This window comes from Perna viridis, chromosome 6 (genome assembly GCF_037379345.1).
Source record: "Perna viridis isolate PV_CMFRI_1.1 ecotype Kerala chromosome 6, ASM3737934v1, whole genome shotgun sequence".
Taxonomy (NCBI): domain Eukaryota; kingdom Metazoa; phylum Mollusca; class Bivalvia; order Mytilida; family Mytilidae; genus Perna; species Perna viridis.
Genome location: NC_142450.1, coordinates 16,349,260 through 16,366,942, shown reverse-complemented (window position 1 = coordinate 16,366,942; position 17,683 = coordinate 16,349,260). Strand labels below are relative to the sequence as shown.

Genomic DNA, 17,683 nt, shown 5'->3' with positions numbered 1-17,683 from the left:
CTCCATTTCTGCCCAGTTCCACGTCCTGTAAATGAAACCATCCTGACCGAGGAAGTTGACAACTTCGCCAGAAGTTTGAGGATCAAATAGTACTTTGGCTCAAAAGAGAGTGAGGGGCAAAATGAGAGTTATTCATAAGATGGAAATAACTATCGGTTTATAACGAAAAGTGAGTGGGTCCCTGAAAATATTTAACTTTGGAATCATTTATTGATGATGTAAAATCTGACTTAATAAGAAATGTAAGGGTCAACGTAGAGAGTCACGATAATTTAACAATAGGGGAACCTGCTGCACTTCAAGGTCTAAGGACCAATGACAATATCATAATAAAACCTGCAAACAAAGTCAGCGCTGTAGTGATCATGGACAAATCCGCCTACATTAATGAGGCCGAGCGTCAACTTAAAGACGACCGTTTTTATATCAAAACAGACCCACAAAATCCTTTGCGGACGAAATAAAAAATGTACGAAAATAACCACATTGACATTAAAACTATTGAATATCTCAAACCTGAAAATCGTAAACCTGGCCGATTCTACCTACTCCCCAAAATTCACAAAATCAACAACCCAGGTAGAACTATAGTCTCTGCTAACGGCCATCCAACAGAGAAAATTCGTGGACTTTCATCTATGTACATGTTGAAAAACTTCCATCATTTATGAAAGATACGACTGATTACTTACAGAAGATGCAGGCTCTGAATCCCCTTCCACCAAACATCACTCTGGTCACTATGGACGTCACATCTCTCTATACCAACATTCCTCAGTCTGATGGTATCGAGGCTTGCAGAGAAGTATGGGACTCTCGGGAGGTCAAAGTTCCACCTACTGACTGCCTAGTCACTTTACTCACAATGGTTTTATAAAGAACAATTTTATTTTTAATGGCTACCATTATTCAGAAATAAATGGCACAGCTATGGGTACCAAAATGACTCCGTCTTATGCCAAAATTTTCATGGGACAATTTGAAAAAGAACTACTTGAATCCTCTATAGAAAAAACTCTGTCCTGGTATAGGTTTATTGACGACGTGGAAATGAAGTTGACACATGACGAAGAAGAACTAACAATTTTATCGCACGTGCCAACAATCAACATTTTTCAATTAAGTTGCCCCGTGCAGGTCCGGGTGTCAAGGGAATAGACCAGCAGCAGCGCTAAGCTTGTCGTAAAAAGGCGATTAAATAGTGCTCAGAACCCTGACCGGGGGCTAGGGCGCTTTGCCTTCAGAGCAACTGGGTTGTGTGCCCCAGGTGGTGGAATGGGGTATCCCTGGCGTGTTACATGCAGGGGTTGTCAGGCTATAAAACGGAAAACCTGACCGCAAACCATAGTGGTGCACCGTGTTGGGAAAGATGCCACGTTCCTCGCACGCTAACGAACCCTTATGTGGTATTCTTCCGGAGTAAGAACCATAGGGCTCTGCCACATAAGGCTAGATTGCCCGACCCTACCCACATCTGCCTATTTCCAGTGGTAATCAAAATTTGTCGACCCCATTATCCTTGTGTCCCACCCCATTTTTCATTTCATCATTATTTCATGTTCATTTTATCATCCATTTCATGTTCATCGTCTGAATATAGCTGAAATATTGCTGCTCTGGTGTTAAACCCAAACAATCAATCAATCAATCTTTAATTAAGTTCACTCACGAAACATCTGCTACTAACATCTCATTCATTGATACCTCCAACACCTTATCGGGAGGAGAGCTCTCCACGGACTTATACTCCAAACCAACTGACACACTTCAATATATTATGCCTATGAGCTGTCATCCATCTCACCTGACTAAGAGTATACCATTTAGTCAAGCTCTTAGGCTAAGGCGCATTTGTTCAAATGACGAAACCTTAAAAAAAACGTCTTGGTCAACTAAAGAACAATTTAAGATGAAGAGGATATAGATACAAGACCATCAAAGAAGGGTTCCAAAAAAAATCACAATATCCCAAGAAGTAGTCTGTTATAGTACAAGGCAAAGAAAAAATGTAAAAGAATCCCTTGTGTTCTAATATATCACCCCTGCCTTAAGAAAAACAGCCACAATACCATTCGTGAGCACTGGGCCTCTGTTGAGAGAAACTCAACATTATCCAAAATCTTTCCCGAACCAGAATCGCTCCTGTGGTGACAAAAGGTGAAAATGTTGCAACAAAATGCACCACTCGTCATCAATCACCAGCACAGTCACGGGGAAACGCTACAAAATATTTTGTAACGTGCACTGCAAGAGTGCTAATGTAATATATTTACACCACTGTCCCATCTGTGGCCTTCAATATGTTGCATCCGGAACCAGATCTCTTTCTTTATGGTAATAAAATCAAAATAGTAGAAGAAACAAAATTCCTTGGATTACTTTTTGATAGTAAACTTTCTTTTCTTCCCCATATCAAATTACTCAAATCTAGGTGTCTTAAGGCACTAGATATTTTAAAAATGGTGTCCAGTACCGATTGGGGTGCTGATACCTCAATTTTATTAAATTTATATAGATCTTTGGTTAGGTCTAAACTTGATTATGGATCTATTGTTTATGGTTCCGCCAAAAAATCTTACCTTAAAATTTTAGACGCTGTTCACCACCAGGGGTTGCGACTTTGCCTTGGTTGCCTTCAGAACCTCTCCTATTGAGAGCCTTTATGCCGAGGCAAATGAACCCTCCCTTGGAGACAGACGTTTGAAATTAGGTCTTCAATATGTAAGTAAACTTATGGCCTACCCAGATAGCCCTGCCTACGACTGTGTCATTAATCCTATTTATGTCGACATTTATCGAAAACATGAAAGCAAAACCCCTCCTTTTGGAATTCGAATAAAACCTCATTTGGAAGCAATTCATCTGGAGACCAATGCAGTGACACCTGTTGTTACTTCGAAATGCCCTCCATGGGAGCTTCCACACCCTTCTTTCATTTTTGATCTGCGTGAATATAAAAAGTCCGATACCAATCCTTTATTTTTACAACAAAAAATTTCTGAAATTAAAGCAAATTATCCAGATTTTTTGACGGTGTATACAGATGGCTCAAAGGATGGCGATAGCGTTGCATGTGCTGCTGTCCATGGTGACAGAACTGTAACTGAACGGTTGCCATCGAGCGCTTCCATATTCACAGCTGAAGCTCGAGCCATATTGTTAGCACTTAAATTGATTACTCAATCTAATCTGTCACAGTTTATTATTTGTTCTGACTCTTTGAGCTGTCTTTTGGCAATTAAGAATCACAAACTGAGAAATACTCTTATTTTACAAATTTTATATTTTATTCATCGACTTCGGGAATTTGATAAAGAGATTGTTTTCCTCTGGGTACCCAGTCATGTTGGTATTCAGGGGAATTCAGTTGTAGACAGGGTTGCCAAAAAGGCATTAAATGAAATAATAAAGGACGTTAGTTTGCCATACACCGATTTTAAACCTTTAATAAGGAAATATATTTTAAAGATGTGGCAGGACCGATGGGACGGTCTTGAACACAACAAACTCAATTCCATAAAACCCGATCTAGGTGTTCATCAATCCGGGTCGGGCAATCGCAAAGAGCAAGTGGTCATGACTAGATGCCGCATTGGACATTCTAGATTTACACATGGCCATTTGCTTGTTGGTGATCCTCCACCTGAATGTATCCCATGTGATTGCCCTTTCTCTATCAAACATGTTGTTCTGGATTGTGTGGATTTTGCCAACACCAGGCAAAATTATTTTGACTGCGCCAATATGTTTTATTTGTTCAAGACCGTTTCATCTAAAAACATTATCGATTTCTTGCGGGACATCGGTTTATTTAATAAAATCTAAATTGGATACCTTCCTTGATTTTTCAATGTTTTAAATGTTTTATCGAAGTTATGTTTCTATATGTATTTTATGTCTTAGGTTCACCTTTTATGTACCTTTTTATATGTAAATAGCTGTTTGTTTTAATTTCATTATTTTATGAAGAGACTTTGATCTTGCTTTTAATATTTTCCTTGCATTAAATGTTCTTGCCGTGATATGGCCCTGGTCGCCGAAACGGCAATAAACAACAACAATCAATCAATCAATCAATGATGTCTGATCATCGGGAAGTCAGACTGCGGCAAGACGACTCTGCTGAATAATCTCCTCCTACGCGATGGATGGCTCGATTACGATCGCCTCTACGTCTTCGGAAAATCGCTCCACCAGCCCATCTATCAGCTGCTGCGGCAGGCGCTGGGGAAAGGATTTTCGAAGGACGATATCCGCGACCTTCTCTCCATCAAGGATCGCTATCCCCACTCTCTGGTCGACGTGGTGCAAATGATGAAGCCGCCGCCCAAGCCTAGCGGTATCGAACCCTTCTTCTTCGAGGAGGTGAGCGACGTGCCCGATCCTCGAGAGCTCGATCCCGCCCGCAAAAACCTCACGACTTGATGCTTAGCAAGCATAGCAAGTGCGAGGATTACTACGTGTGCGGTCGGCATAATAACGTCGACTGCTTCTACCTCTGCCAAAATTACTTCAAACTTCCGCGGCAATCGATCCGGGAGAATGCCAACTTCATCTGCCTCTTCGAGCAGGATGCTAAGAATCGCGATCATATCCGCCGGGACCACTGCGGCGATCTCACCCAGCCCAATTCGATGCCTTATGCGACCACTGCTGGGCTAAGCCTCACGGATTTATGACCATCGATCTCACAAGCCCCAAGACGGCTGGAAAGTATAGATGCAATCTAGACGATTTCTATCGAGTCTAAGATAAAGAATGGATCACTTGAAGGAATTTTTCCTGGAGAATCAGTTCGAGCTAGAGAAAGGTCGATCTCCATCGATCGCTGAGTTAAGGGGATACCTCTTTGGATATACTCTCCAAGCCTCCCTGATGACTGGATAGGTGCGAGGGGTGCTCTGCGGATCACTATTTTGGCCGATACGGGGAAGAGTGTTAATGCAAACTTCTCGGCAATATTTGCCACCCCTGCATCCGCCAGCATCTGGGCGAATTTGGAAAGTGCGAGTGTCGCTGCCGCCATAGCCTTGAGGATGGCTTCTGCAATAAGTGCGGACTCACGCTCATTCACCGCATCGATCATCAGGATTTCGAAGGAAGGACCTATAATTCCCACTCCAACCGCAAATCTAAGCCGCCGCCCGGACCCCAGTGCTGCATCAAGACCATCCGCGGCCATCAGTGCACGTATCCTTCCATATCGGACAGTGATAAGTGCAAGAGGCATTCGAAGCTTTTCCCTGAGGCATGCTGCCGGTGCGGAGTCTCGATCGCCCGCGGTAAGGCTTTGTATCACGAGGAGACTATATACGTACCCAAATTTGCCACCCTCTGGTCGGGCGTAAAAGTGAGGATGGTGGGGGAGTGCGATCTCCTCAAAGGCGTGAAGAGGATCGACCGCGAGCCCTTCTGCTCCTCCAAATGCATGGAGAGTGCGTAGGATCTTCGGGAATCCACGGTTTTTGCATCCCGGTGAGGCAGGAGGCAAAAAGCATGGGAGATGGCTTGAACGCTATGGGGCGTTCGATCCATCGCTTAGGGGCGTTCGATCCATCGCTATGGGGCGTTGGGGGCGATGGGACGAACGCTATAGGGCGATGGGGGTGAACGCTATGGGGCGATGGCGAAGCTATAGATAAATGACGTTCATCAAGATCATCGATCCCAAGCAGCGTGAGGCGCTTGCTAAGGACTTGCAGGAGACCAAGCGCAGCATCCAGGCCAGCGATATGCAGCGTCGCCTAGATAAGACGCAAAAGGAGACCGCCTCCCAGATCACCAAAAAGATCGAAGATATCCCACTCGCTCTGCCCGCCCCGGTGCCTACCCTTCCCGGCCTATGGGAGCTTATGGTCATGAAGCATCCCAAAGATTTCGAGGTGGATGACCTTCATACCTATGGTGATATCCTACGAGCATCCAATGCCATGTATCACGGCAACTCTGCGCTCTCGCAGACCCCAAAGGCAAGCAAGAGTCGGAAATGGAAGGAGATCGTCTCGTACCTCTATAAGCAAGGTAAGTATGGGAGCGGGGTATCGACCGTCTTCCTTCCAACGTGCTTCGATCAATTGCTAGATCGTCTCGATCTTTGCGCCGCCGCCTACCAGGCTGGAAATAATGGGGTGCGCAACGAAATCGTGGCTATCCTCGACGCCATGAGGAATTCCGGTCATATCAGCAGGGGTGAGTACGAGAAGCTGCATCGGATGCTCCTCTAAATAAATTTACGATGCCTTTAGTAGTGAATCACGGATATCGTCGGAAGTATGCAGTCGGTGGAAGAGGCCTTTTCGATACGATCGCCAGTCTGGCAGGACGCGTGCTTACATCCTCTGCGCCCCGTGCAGGTCCGGGTGTTAAAAGAATAGGCCTGCAGCAGCGCTAAGCTTGTCGTAAAAGGCGACTAAATAGTGCTCAGAAACCTGGCCGGGGGCTAGGCGCTCTGCCCACAGAGCAACTGGGATGTGTGCCCCAGGTGGTGGAATGGGGTACCCCTGGCGTGTTACATGCTGGGGTTGTCAGGCTATAATACGGAAAACCTGACCGCAAACCATAGTGGTGCACCGTGTTGGGAAAGATGCCACGTTCCTCGCACGTTAAAGAACCCTGCTGTGGTATTCGATAGGAGTAGGAACCTTTGCGCTCCGCCACAGGAGGCTAAATTGCCCGACCTTACCCATCCCCCTTTTTTCAGTGGCAATCAAAATTTGTCGACCCTATTATCCTTGAGACCCATCCTTTTTTTTTTCATTTCATGTTCATTTTGTCATCCATTTCATGTTCATCGTCTGAATATAGCTGAAATATTGCTGCTCGGACGTTAAACCCCAACAAACAAACAAACAAACATACATCCTCTGCCGCGAAGACGTTGGGTAGCAAGGCCGTGAGCGCCGCTTCCAATGCCGCCCTGAAAGGCGTGGAGAAAGGTGCGACCAAGGCCGTTGACCACGTCGTCCATCGAATGACTGGCAAGAAAAATCCTCCCCCAACACCATCCCCCAAGACCAAGAGGACCCCTCAACAGCAGGCCCGTCTCAATAATCTCATCTCTGGCGGGGGCATCGCCACCATCCACGACTTCGTCCAGCGCTATAGATAAATATATGATGGTCGATATTCTCACTATCACCGAAGGACTGACTTTCGATGAAAGTCTCCAGGAATATCAGGTTCACGAATACGAACCTGAAGCCGGGGCGCAGCTGAAAAATGCCGGCGCAGAGATACGCATCAATATCGAGACTCAGGATCTCTTCCTTCACCCCGCCGAAAGCTATCGCTTGATCGAAGGCCGACTTGAGAAGAATGATGGCACTGCGTATGGCGACGCCGATCTGGTATCGCTCGTCCATAACGGTGCCATGTATCTCTTTCGTAGCATCAGCTACCGACTTTCCGGTCAGCAGATCGAGCACCTCAACGATCCCGGCGTCGCCACCACCATGCTAGGAATGCTGACGTATCCCGACGACTTTTCAAAATCGCAAGGCCTCAACCAGCTATGGTTCAAGGACTCCACGGCCGATGCTGAGGCAGATAATGTTGGATTCGCAGCACGTCGCGGGTATATCATCACCAAGCCAGCCAATAAGGGATCCTTTTCCTTCTCCATCCCGCTTAAGCACGTCTTTGGCTTTGCCGAGGACTACGATAAGATCGTCTACGGATTCAAGCACGAGCTCTCCCTGGTGCGCGATTCGGATGCCAATGCCATCCTCCGAGCCGCCGCCGTCAACGATGTGGCCAAAGTAGTCTTTAGCAAGGTCTCCTGGTTCGTCCCCCACGTCATCCCGTCCGACGAAAAGAAGCTGCGGCTCTATAAGACCATCCAGAGCAAGACCAAGATCGATTGCGGATTTCGCATGAGGCGGTGCGACTCCATAGCCGTGCCCCAGACCTCGCAATTTCACATGCGCCTAGCCGCTAAAAGCGGGCGAGAAAAACCGCGATGGATCATCGTCGCCTTTCAGACCGAAAGGGGCAACGATCATCTGCATAATGCCGCCGTCTTCGACCACTGCCGATTGCGAAATATCCACGTGACCCTCAATGCGGAGCACTATCCCGCCGTGGACTTCAATACCGGCTTCACCCAATGCAGGGTCGCCAGGGTCTATAAGGAGGCCGCCGAAGTGCGCGAGAAATTTTATAGCATGGAAAGTCTGCTGAGCAATGGCGGCATCAATCCCTCAGATATCATCGATCTCTATCCCCTATTCGTCATCGACGTGAGCCATCATTCCGAGCGGCTGAACGAATCGACGGTGGATATCCAGATCCGAGCCGACTTCGAGCGCAACGTTCCTGCCAATACCCAAGCCTTCGCCCTGGTCATCTCCGATCGAATCCTCCAATTTGAATCCGACGGCCAGAAGATGAGCGTCATCTTCTGAGGAGGCTTAGATAAATGGACGTTTCACTTTTGCGGAAAATCGCCACCAATACCGAGCCCAAGCACGGGTTCTCCTTCATCGTCTCTGGGAACGATAGCCAGATCTTGACTCGCTTCAATCCACCCCTCCAGCTGCGCGAGGAGAAATCTTACGAGATGGCCCTCGTGAATCTGGAGACCTACTACTCCATCCCCAATATTCATGCAGGTAATAATTCCTTCCGCTACTCTCCCGATGACGGGGCTAGCTGGTTTCCCGTCGAGCTGAGCACCGGCTCCTATGGAATCGATGATATCAACGATGAGATCCAGCGGCAACTGCGGCTCCATAAGCACAAGGCTAAGATCCTTCTCGACGCCAATCGCGCGACGCTGAGAGCGACCCTCACTCTCGCCAAAAATTACCAAGTGGATTTCAACGTGCCCAATAGCATCAGTACGGTGCTTGGATTCGAGCGCCAGACGTATACCTACGACCGTAGCACCAACGGCTACGCGGAGGGAGAGAATATCGTCAATATCATCAGCATCAATAGCATCCTGGTGAATAGCGATATCATCCACGGAAGCTACGTCAACGGCACGCAGCAGTCCACCATCTATAGCTTCCTTCCCGCAGTCGATCCTGGCATGAAGATCATCCAGACTCCAAAGAATCTTGTCTACTTACCCGTGACCCTGAGGACCATCGATCGCATGCAGACGTATCTGACCGATCAAGACGCTCGCCCCATCGATCTGCGAGGGGAGAATCTCACCATCCGCTTCCATCTGCGTGAGGTATAAATAAATGGATTATCAAGAGTATGGTCTGAACTTGATGAAAGGTCAGGCAGAGGAGATCCAGCGTGCGGCAAAGAACGGTTGCCCCGTGAGCGTCCGATTGTTGCATGCCAACCTATCCGGCGAGCATAAGATGCTCCTCACCCGCCGTCAGATCCAGCGCATCGCCAAGCTCTTGCAGAGCGGTAAGGGTGGAATGGTCTTGGAGATGAGTCCGAAGCAGGTGAGGCATAACGTGCAGAAAGAAGGTGGATTCCTCCCCATGCTGGCAGGTCTCGCCTCTGCCGCGCTGCCCATGCTGGCCAAAACCGTGCTGCCCGCTTTGGGCGTGGGCGCATTGAGCGGTTTGGGAAGCGCAGCCATCCAAAAGGCCGTGAGATCTGGATTATTTCTCAAGAAGGGTGGGAAAGTATGCTGCGTGAAACCTCATGGTCGTGATCTGTATCTCAGCCCAGGTACTTTGCCCAATACTTAGGGCGATGGCTTATACTTGAAGAGCGGACTTCGGTTCTACGATGGTAAGGGGTTGATCTTAGGTCCCAATAGCCCCGTCAAAAGCATCCCCATATTAGGCATGCTCCTATAAATAAATGAACTCCGTAGACTTTGGGATGAAAGCCTACAGGGAAGCTAGGATCGAATCTATCTAGCGAGAGCTCAAATTCGAAATGCATAAATACGCCCGACTGTCGAGGATCTATAAACGAGTGGACAAAGTGGTGTCTTTTGCTCTGGGTTCATTTAACGTGCTCAATGTCATTTGCACAACCGGCACACTCAGCACCGCCGCAACGGGGATAGGTGCCGTAGCATGCATTCCATTGAGCTCACTAGCTGTCGTGAATTCCATCACGACGGCGGGGTTGGCGGTGCTAGCCAAGCGCATCCGCCAAAAGCGTAAAAAGCATGAAGATACCGTGCGCATCGTCAGATCCTACCAATCCAAGATCAAAGATGCAGTGAGCAAAGGCCTGGAGGATGGTGATATCGATAAATCTGAATTTGCAGGGGTTGTGAAATGTCTTAGCTTCTACTACGACGAAAAGCAGCAGCTGCGAAAATCTTCCACGGCCACCACTTTTTAGTGAATACCTTACTGCGCATGCGCCATAGGGAAGATTCTTCCAACGCGCGCCTCGCTCGGCTACGCCTCGCTCCCCACGCTTATTCCAGAATCCTCCAGATCAAAGTTCCAAGTGACCAAAAAAAAAAATTTCCCAATCCAGTAATTTGGATTGGAAAATTTCGAACCCTATACCCATAGACCTCGATTATTTTTTTTATTATTTCCTCACCAGATCATAGGAGAGGCACTGCTGCTGAGAGTTCTTGCTCACCTTGAATCCAGTGCTCCGAACGAAAGCTCCTTGCAAGGGACCCTTCTTTTTGTTAAGAGTGGGGCAGGCCCATACCCTGGTGGTCTCTCCGTCTCGATTCTTCAGGGTGAGGATTTTGCTTTTACCGAATTTCCCATCCACTTCTACCACCTCCAAGATCTTATAGATCACCCCGGTGGGTAAGTCCTTCCATTTGAGTGCTTCCTGATTCTGGTCCTGCACCTTCTCCTGGAAGGCGTCTTCGCTGATGAAGTCATCCCCATCTGTGGGAATGTCAACGAATCCATTGTGTACGAAAGTCATATTTCTTGTACTTACCCTATGCTCAATAGGGATGCCATCCGTTTGCATTTGGCCGTCGGGGTTGGGGATTTTATGCAGGATTTCTGCATGTGGGGCAGAATTGTCATTTTCACACTACTTAGATCTTATGGGATTGTGAATAAACATATTAATTTTAAAATCTAGTAGGGTGCATGTTAAAGCCTCAACATCAAGTAGTGTGGTAGAACTAATTTCAAGAGATTCGATTCATATCCTGACCCGAAATCTAGGTAAAAATAGACTAATTTCGTGCAGTATTTCTATTTGAAATTGTAAAAAAAAGAACTCATAGGTTCTGTTTTCGTTTTTTCTCTCAACGTTAACCTTAACTTTTCTTTCCGAAATTTGACAGTGATAATTAAATGTGTTAAGGACCAAGCATACCTATAGAGTTCATAGTACATGTACATACCATTTTTTTCTATTTAAGGCTGTTAGTGCTGTGGATCTACTTGCAACACATGTTACAGGAGTTTTGGCTCACGGGCAGAACAGATTTTTCACCTTCTTAAACTGGAATCAATATGCCCACGATTCCAATCTTAAAATGAATCTGCTTGTTATAATTTTGTACGAGATTTAAAAAATGATGGCAAGTTACATTTACATTAAATGTTTTCAAAGACAAAAAGAAACAATTAATACTTGTTTATTCCCGTACAAAAATTCTGACTTTTTTAAAATTATCAAACCATGTTCCATCACTTTAAACGATATATTTGACTACAACGATGACGAACCACATTGTACCATATCAAAATGTGGTATTAAAAATTGCAAAACATGCAACATTCTTATAACCGACCCTTACTTCTCCAGTTCCCTTACAAACAAAACTTTCCATACAAGAAGTCACGATGACTCAAGTTGCAAATCAACAAACTTAATATATGGATTAGAATGCAACTTATGTGGTTTAATATATGTCGGAGAAACGGAAGAACGATTAAATAAAAGAATGTGCGGTCATCGTTCGGGAATTAACACCACCAAATTCCCGACAGTTTATCAACACTTTAATCAACAAGATCCTCTCCATGAAAGTTCGTATTTTAGAAAAATATTTACCATCCTACGAACAGTCCCGTTCTAAGTAAAAACTATCGTAGGGAAAGACAGGAGTACTGGAAACGCAGACTAGGTACCTTGCGGATGCAATGACAACATCAAAAGTGTAGGAAACCTTTCAAGCCAATATAACAATAGCATAAAAGTGATGAATTTATTTCACAAAAATCCAATACGGGAAAGGAGTCATGGTCATCGCCACTATACGTCACCTAAGTTACATGATGTCTCCATAGATGGTCTCCTTCCTTTCATACAAAAACCTCTTGGACTTCATCACATTTAGAACCAAACTTTATTCTATACCTCTCACTCTACTACACTCCCTTTACAAAACAAGTCTTGACACTCCTGTTTCTGACCCCACCTCATCATTATACAGACTTGTTGCCATCATTTTGGATATTGGTTTCCACAGACTCTTTAAACCAGTTTGTGTGAAAAGTCAAGATGAAGAAAAACGATCATTTCTTCCACTACCTTTGTCAACAAAGGTATAGATGCAATTAATATGGCTAACATCCTCCATCACAAAAACATTACCAACAAAATTCCCCCATATTTCAAAGACAAGTCCATACCAATTATTTCATATTCCTATACTTCACCCATCGCATCCAACCAAAATTTTCAATTATAAAAGGCTATTGCAGAACCTCGAGATTGAGGACTTCAAGGTAAAAACACCTGACTGTTCTTGCAAAACCTCTCCATTCAAATATGGTCCTTCTGGTCACGTCGTTACGGGAGATTTAACCATTATCGAAAATGAATCGCTGCGTAATATCCTCTCTAAAGGTCCCAAGCACCGTGAACCACGCTCCATAAATTAGAATTATAACTGTAAAGTTCTTATGGATGCCGTCGAGGAATATGCAAGAAAATGGATAAAACGAGAACAAGAAGACATTGATTCTCTGTCAGAGTGGTTAAAGGCCGTGAGGTTTATAATTTCGAAAGGAATGAAAGTTTTAAGTAGGCCAATGAGTGCCAAGGCTACATCAGTTTTCAAAGACCCCGATGTAGCAAAAACATTGTCTACTATATATGACAAATATGTTGTCGTACCAGCAGACAAAGCCCAAAACAACATTGTTTTTGTCTGCAAAACTTTTATATCCAATGTTTATTATCAGAGGTAGACGTATACAATAATAGCAGTGATAAGACCTATACAGCTACCACTCTTTCAAAAGAAGAGATTGCGGAAAACCATAAATCTGTGCTATCCTCTTTTGGTCTCTCTACCAAGGACGATGATTGTGATTTACCGTCTATGTACTGGATTCCTAAACTTCACAAAAATCCATACAAATAACATTTCATACCTGGATCTGCAAAATGTACCACCAAACCCCTTTCAAAACCTTTACCTTCTATACTCACAATTGTCAAAGAGGGTCTGCAGTCCTACCACAACACTTGTTACTCCCGTAGTGGTATTAATTCAATGTGAATCTTGAAAAATTCGAAAGATCTTTTGGAGACAGTCAGCCCAAGACTACTATCTGAATATAATAGAATTAAAACCTATGATTTTTCAACACTGTATACTTCTATTCCCCATACTCAGTTAAAATCCCGACTTAAAAACATTATACATCGTTGTTTTTCCCAAAAAAGATGGTACACCTAGATAAAAATATATAGTTCTTGGTAGAGATTCCTCATACTTTGTAAGAAATAATTCCAAATCATCTTCCAAATATACAGAGGAAGATGTTTACAAAATGCTGGAATTTTTAATCGACAACATATTTGTCCAGTGTGGTGGACGTGTTTTTCAACAAACGGTCGGCATTCCAATGGGAACAAATTGTGCTCCTTTACTTGCTGACCTATTCCTTCAATCTTATGAGGCTGACTTTATAGCTGATCTGATCAGAAAGAAAGAATATCGTTTGGCTAGATCCTTTAATCTCAGTTTCCGCTATATAGATGACGTATTATCTTTAAACAATCCTAATTTCTGGGATTTGATACATCGCATCTACCCAAAAGAACTTGAGATAAAGGATACTACAGACACTGTGAAGTCAGCCTCATATCTTGACCTACACTTAGAAATCGATGGTAAAGGAAAACTATTGACCAAACTTTACGACAAACGTGATGGCTTTTCATTCAGAATTGTCAACTTTCCTTTCATCTGTGGCAACATCCCTTCGGCTCCTGCGTATGGAGTGTTCATATCACAACTCATATGTTATGCCAGAGCTTGCCGAATCTACGCAGACTTTTTGTATCGCGCTAGAACTCTAACAAATAGGCTTCTAAAACAGGGTTATGTTGCTACAAGATAGAAGTCATCACTACAGAAGTTTTATGGTCGTCATCATGAACTCATAGATCGTTATGGTGTATCCATCAGCACCATGAAAGCTGATTTATTCAACGGGTCATGGTTTTCCTTTCCTCGTTTGTCTACCCTGGACTTGACTTTTTATGAGCAACTCGGCGGGTGTTTCTAGAAAAGCAGAGGACGCTTACCCTACCGATGCACCTGGTCCATGCTCCCAGTTTTTAGTGGAGTTCAAGTTGCTCATATATTTTTGTTACTTTTTATGTATTATTTTTTATATTTTATGTTCTTTGTTGTCTGTGTCTTTTTTCCATGTCTGGTCTTTGTCCCTCGATTAAATTCTTTTGATTACCGCTATAACCTTGGTTCCCTTGATTACTCTTTACTATAAATTAAAGCTTGTATGTGGAAAACTTTTCACGAGAACTTGTCAAAATGAATTTGCTAAGTTGTATTTTTAAACATTAAGTAACAGTGAGGATATTTTTTATTTAAATTTGTTTCCTGTAGTTTTTATGCTCAACATGGATGATTTGTAATATTGCTTGAATATTTAATTTACAGGACAATAAATTACCCCGATTCTGTATTTGCAAGCAGACAATTGCTGGAGGGAAAACAAAAATAGATACGTACTTGCATTTTGTGAGTTGTTGGTTCATCAACATATATTTAACGAGGTAAGATAAAATACATAGAATTTGATTTCATAATTTCAAGTTTCGTTATCTATTAGCATCACTGAATTCAGAAGAAAAAGAATAATAATATGTGATTAACGTGTATTTAAGTACGTTTCAATCTGTACCAAGTGTTTTATTCCAGTGGAATTGACTTGAATTTGCTTCATTTAAGTACAATTCTACAAGATTCTTGGCTAATTAAATGTTTCATAACTATACATTCCATGTGTAGGTTCATCTATCATTTTAACCGGTTGGAAACACGCATGAAAATGTTGATGTTGTGTTCAGTCGCATTGCTGAAAAAACTCCGACGAAATGATGCAGAAACTTTACCAAAGCTTAAGGAAATGCTTCCAAATGTCAAAGATGTAACAGCAATTTATGATATTCGTTCATGGCTTACTCCCTTTATAAATGACATTCGAAAGCATACTGTCCCACTACATTATAAGTTCTTTCGGGATTTGACTTCCAACAAAGTGAAAATTGAATACAAGGCTTTCCATAATAGTGTTTGGATAATGGAACAGTATGGTATGATCGCTGTTTCAAGAAATGGAATACCCACTTTACCAAAAGGAATACCAACTATTTTAAATCCCGTTTTTGATAAAGTTAATATTGAACGCATCAAAGAAAGACTACAACATTGGTGTTGTTTGTTTACAGATCAAATTAATCACTCTGAAAAAAAAGTGGTGGACAGAATTCCTTAAAAAAATTGGACAAAATAAAGAGCAACCCTTTATACAGAAGGACAGAAGTTACTTCAAAAGCAAAGTTTGTGTTGCCACTGTTACCAAAGCAGTCAGATTAAAAAAAACTTCAAAAGTAATAATATCACTTACTGGGTATGAACATATACAGTGGGTCTGTGCACAGGGGCAGGTGGGGTGCACCCCTTTTGAAAACCAACAAGCACTATTAAACTAAAGAAAATTGGTCAGCTTACTTCGTGAGTTAATATGGAATCGTTTGTAAAATAGACACCAACAACTTAAAAAACATTGCGTTCGTTTTTTCTTAGGATTCAAGGACATAGTTTCTTCTGTTTTCAAAACATACTGCATATTCCAGTGTCCATTAAAATTCAACATGCATGTTTAAATTGTGTTTAGTTATTCTAAGTACAAAAAGGAATCTATGCACGTGATTCGTGGCATTATTGCCAACTAACGCTCTTCTCCTGTACATGTAACACCGAATTCCTCCCTCCCATTTGAACGATAGTTGATTTTTCCTTCTGATATTTCGTGCATCAATTTAACGCTTATCTATATACATATACATGTAATGTCGCAAAATGTGGTCGAAGCCGAGAGGTCGAGGGCACGGCACGGCTCCTCGAGATGTCGTGGCCCTGTCCGTCCTAAGCTTTCTATATAACATCTTTTAGATATATTTTGTTGGGTCTAGGGAACACTCACTCATGATGGAATCTAGATGGAGTAGCGATTGATGACGCAATACTTTCGCATTATTTTCCCTGTATTGTTCATTTTATGTCCGTGGCCCGTCGGACACTGCGTTCTTTCAAGCCTTGTCTGGTAAAGATATTGTACACTTTATTTGTACAAAAAATATACAGTGATCAGTGATTAAAAAAAAAGCAATCGATGAAAATAAATATGTTGATGCTGTGATAGAGCTCTCAAAGGCTTCCGACTGCCTACCACAAGATTTAATTTTACTTAAGTTAAGATCTTAATATGGTCTATCTGAAAAAGCAGTTGATTTAATATGAGGTTATTTATCTGATAGAACACAGTGTGTCAGAATAGGAGCTGTATTTATTACCTGGCAAAATATATATAAAGGAGTTCCCCAAGGTTCTATCCTTGGACCTTTACTGTTTAACATTTTTTAAATGATATTTTCACTTTTGATACAGATAGTACTTTATATAACTATGCAGATGATAATACATTATCACACTCAGGCTTCCACATCGACGGATAAGTCAAAACTTTAGAAAATGAAAGTGCTATTTTAATAAATTGGTTTTCAAACAATCGGATGAAGGCTATTCCAGAATTCCATCTCTTAAAATAAGACGTCTTCGATATATGGCAATAGAAGTTTTTTTTTTTTAAATTATCCATAAAAAGTCTCCAACTTATTTACATGACATTGTAACTTAAAAAAAAATCTAATTACTCTTTTAAAAGGGACAATTTGGCAGAAGTTCCCAGGGTTAGAACAACATGATTTGGTTTACATTCAGTAAGGTATGCTAGGGCCACACTCTGGAATGAGCTGCCAAATGATATTCGTTCTTAGTCAAATTTTGACCAGTTTAAAAGCCTCATTAAAAACTGGAATGGCAGCTCATGCAAATGTGGCTCCTGTAGATCTTAATTTTGTAGTTACTTCTAGTTCTAGTTTTATTTTTCCAACCATTTGTACTTGCATAGTATCTTAACAAACACTTATTTATTAATTTCATTGTACTGCGTTTGCCTTGTGAATTTTATTTGCTGTGCTTCTTGTATGTGTCTCGTTTTATTATTTATTATGTTTTGTTATATGTATGTGGGCTAAAAACTCTAGAGAGCTTATGTTTTATGTTATACTGAAACCCGACTTTAAGTAAAATTTCTTAGTCTTAGTCTTATCAAAACATATTTTTCTAATTATTTTGGTTTAATATTATTTATACAATTATTCATTTAATCAATACTTTTCGTTTGCTTATTTTGATTAACAATAACCATATAGAATTTTACTGCATCACATATCTCTGTTGTTCAAAGAAATTACTCATGCAGTGTTATTTATCTAA

At 42.5% G+C, this 17,683-nt stretch overlaps 1 pseudogene; it reads left to right on the top strand.

The window, feature by feature from the left end:
- LOC148613856 (uncharacterized) overlaps positions 1–15,619 on the top strand; it is a 28,756-nt pseudogene extending 13,137 nt beyond the window's left edge.
- Positions 15,620–17,683: the final 2,064 nt, after the last annotated feature.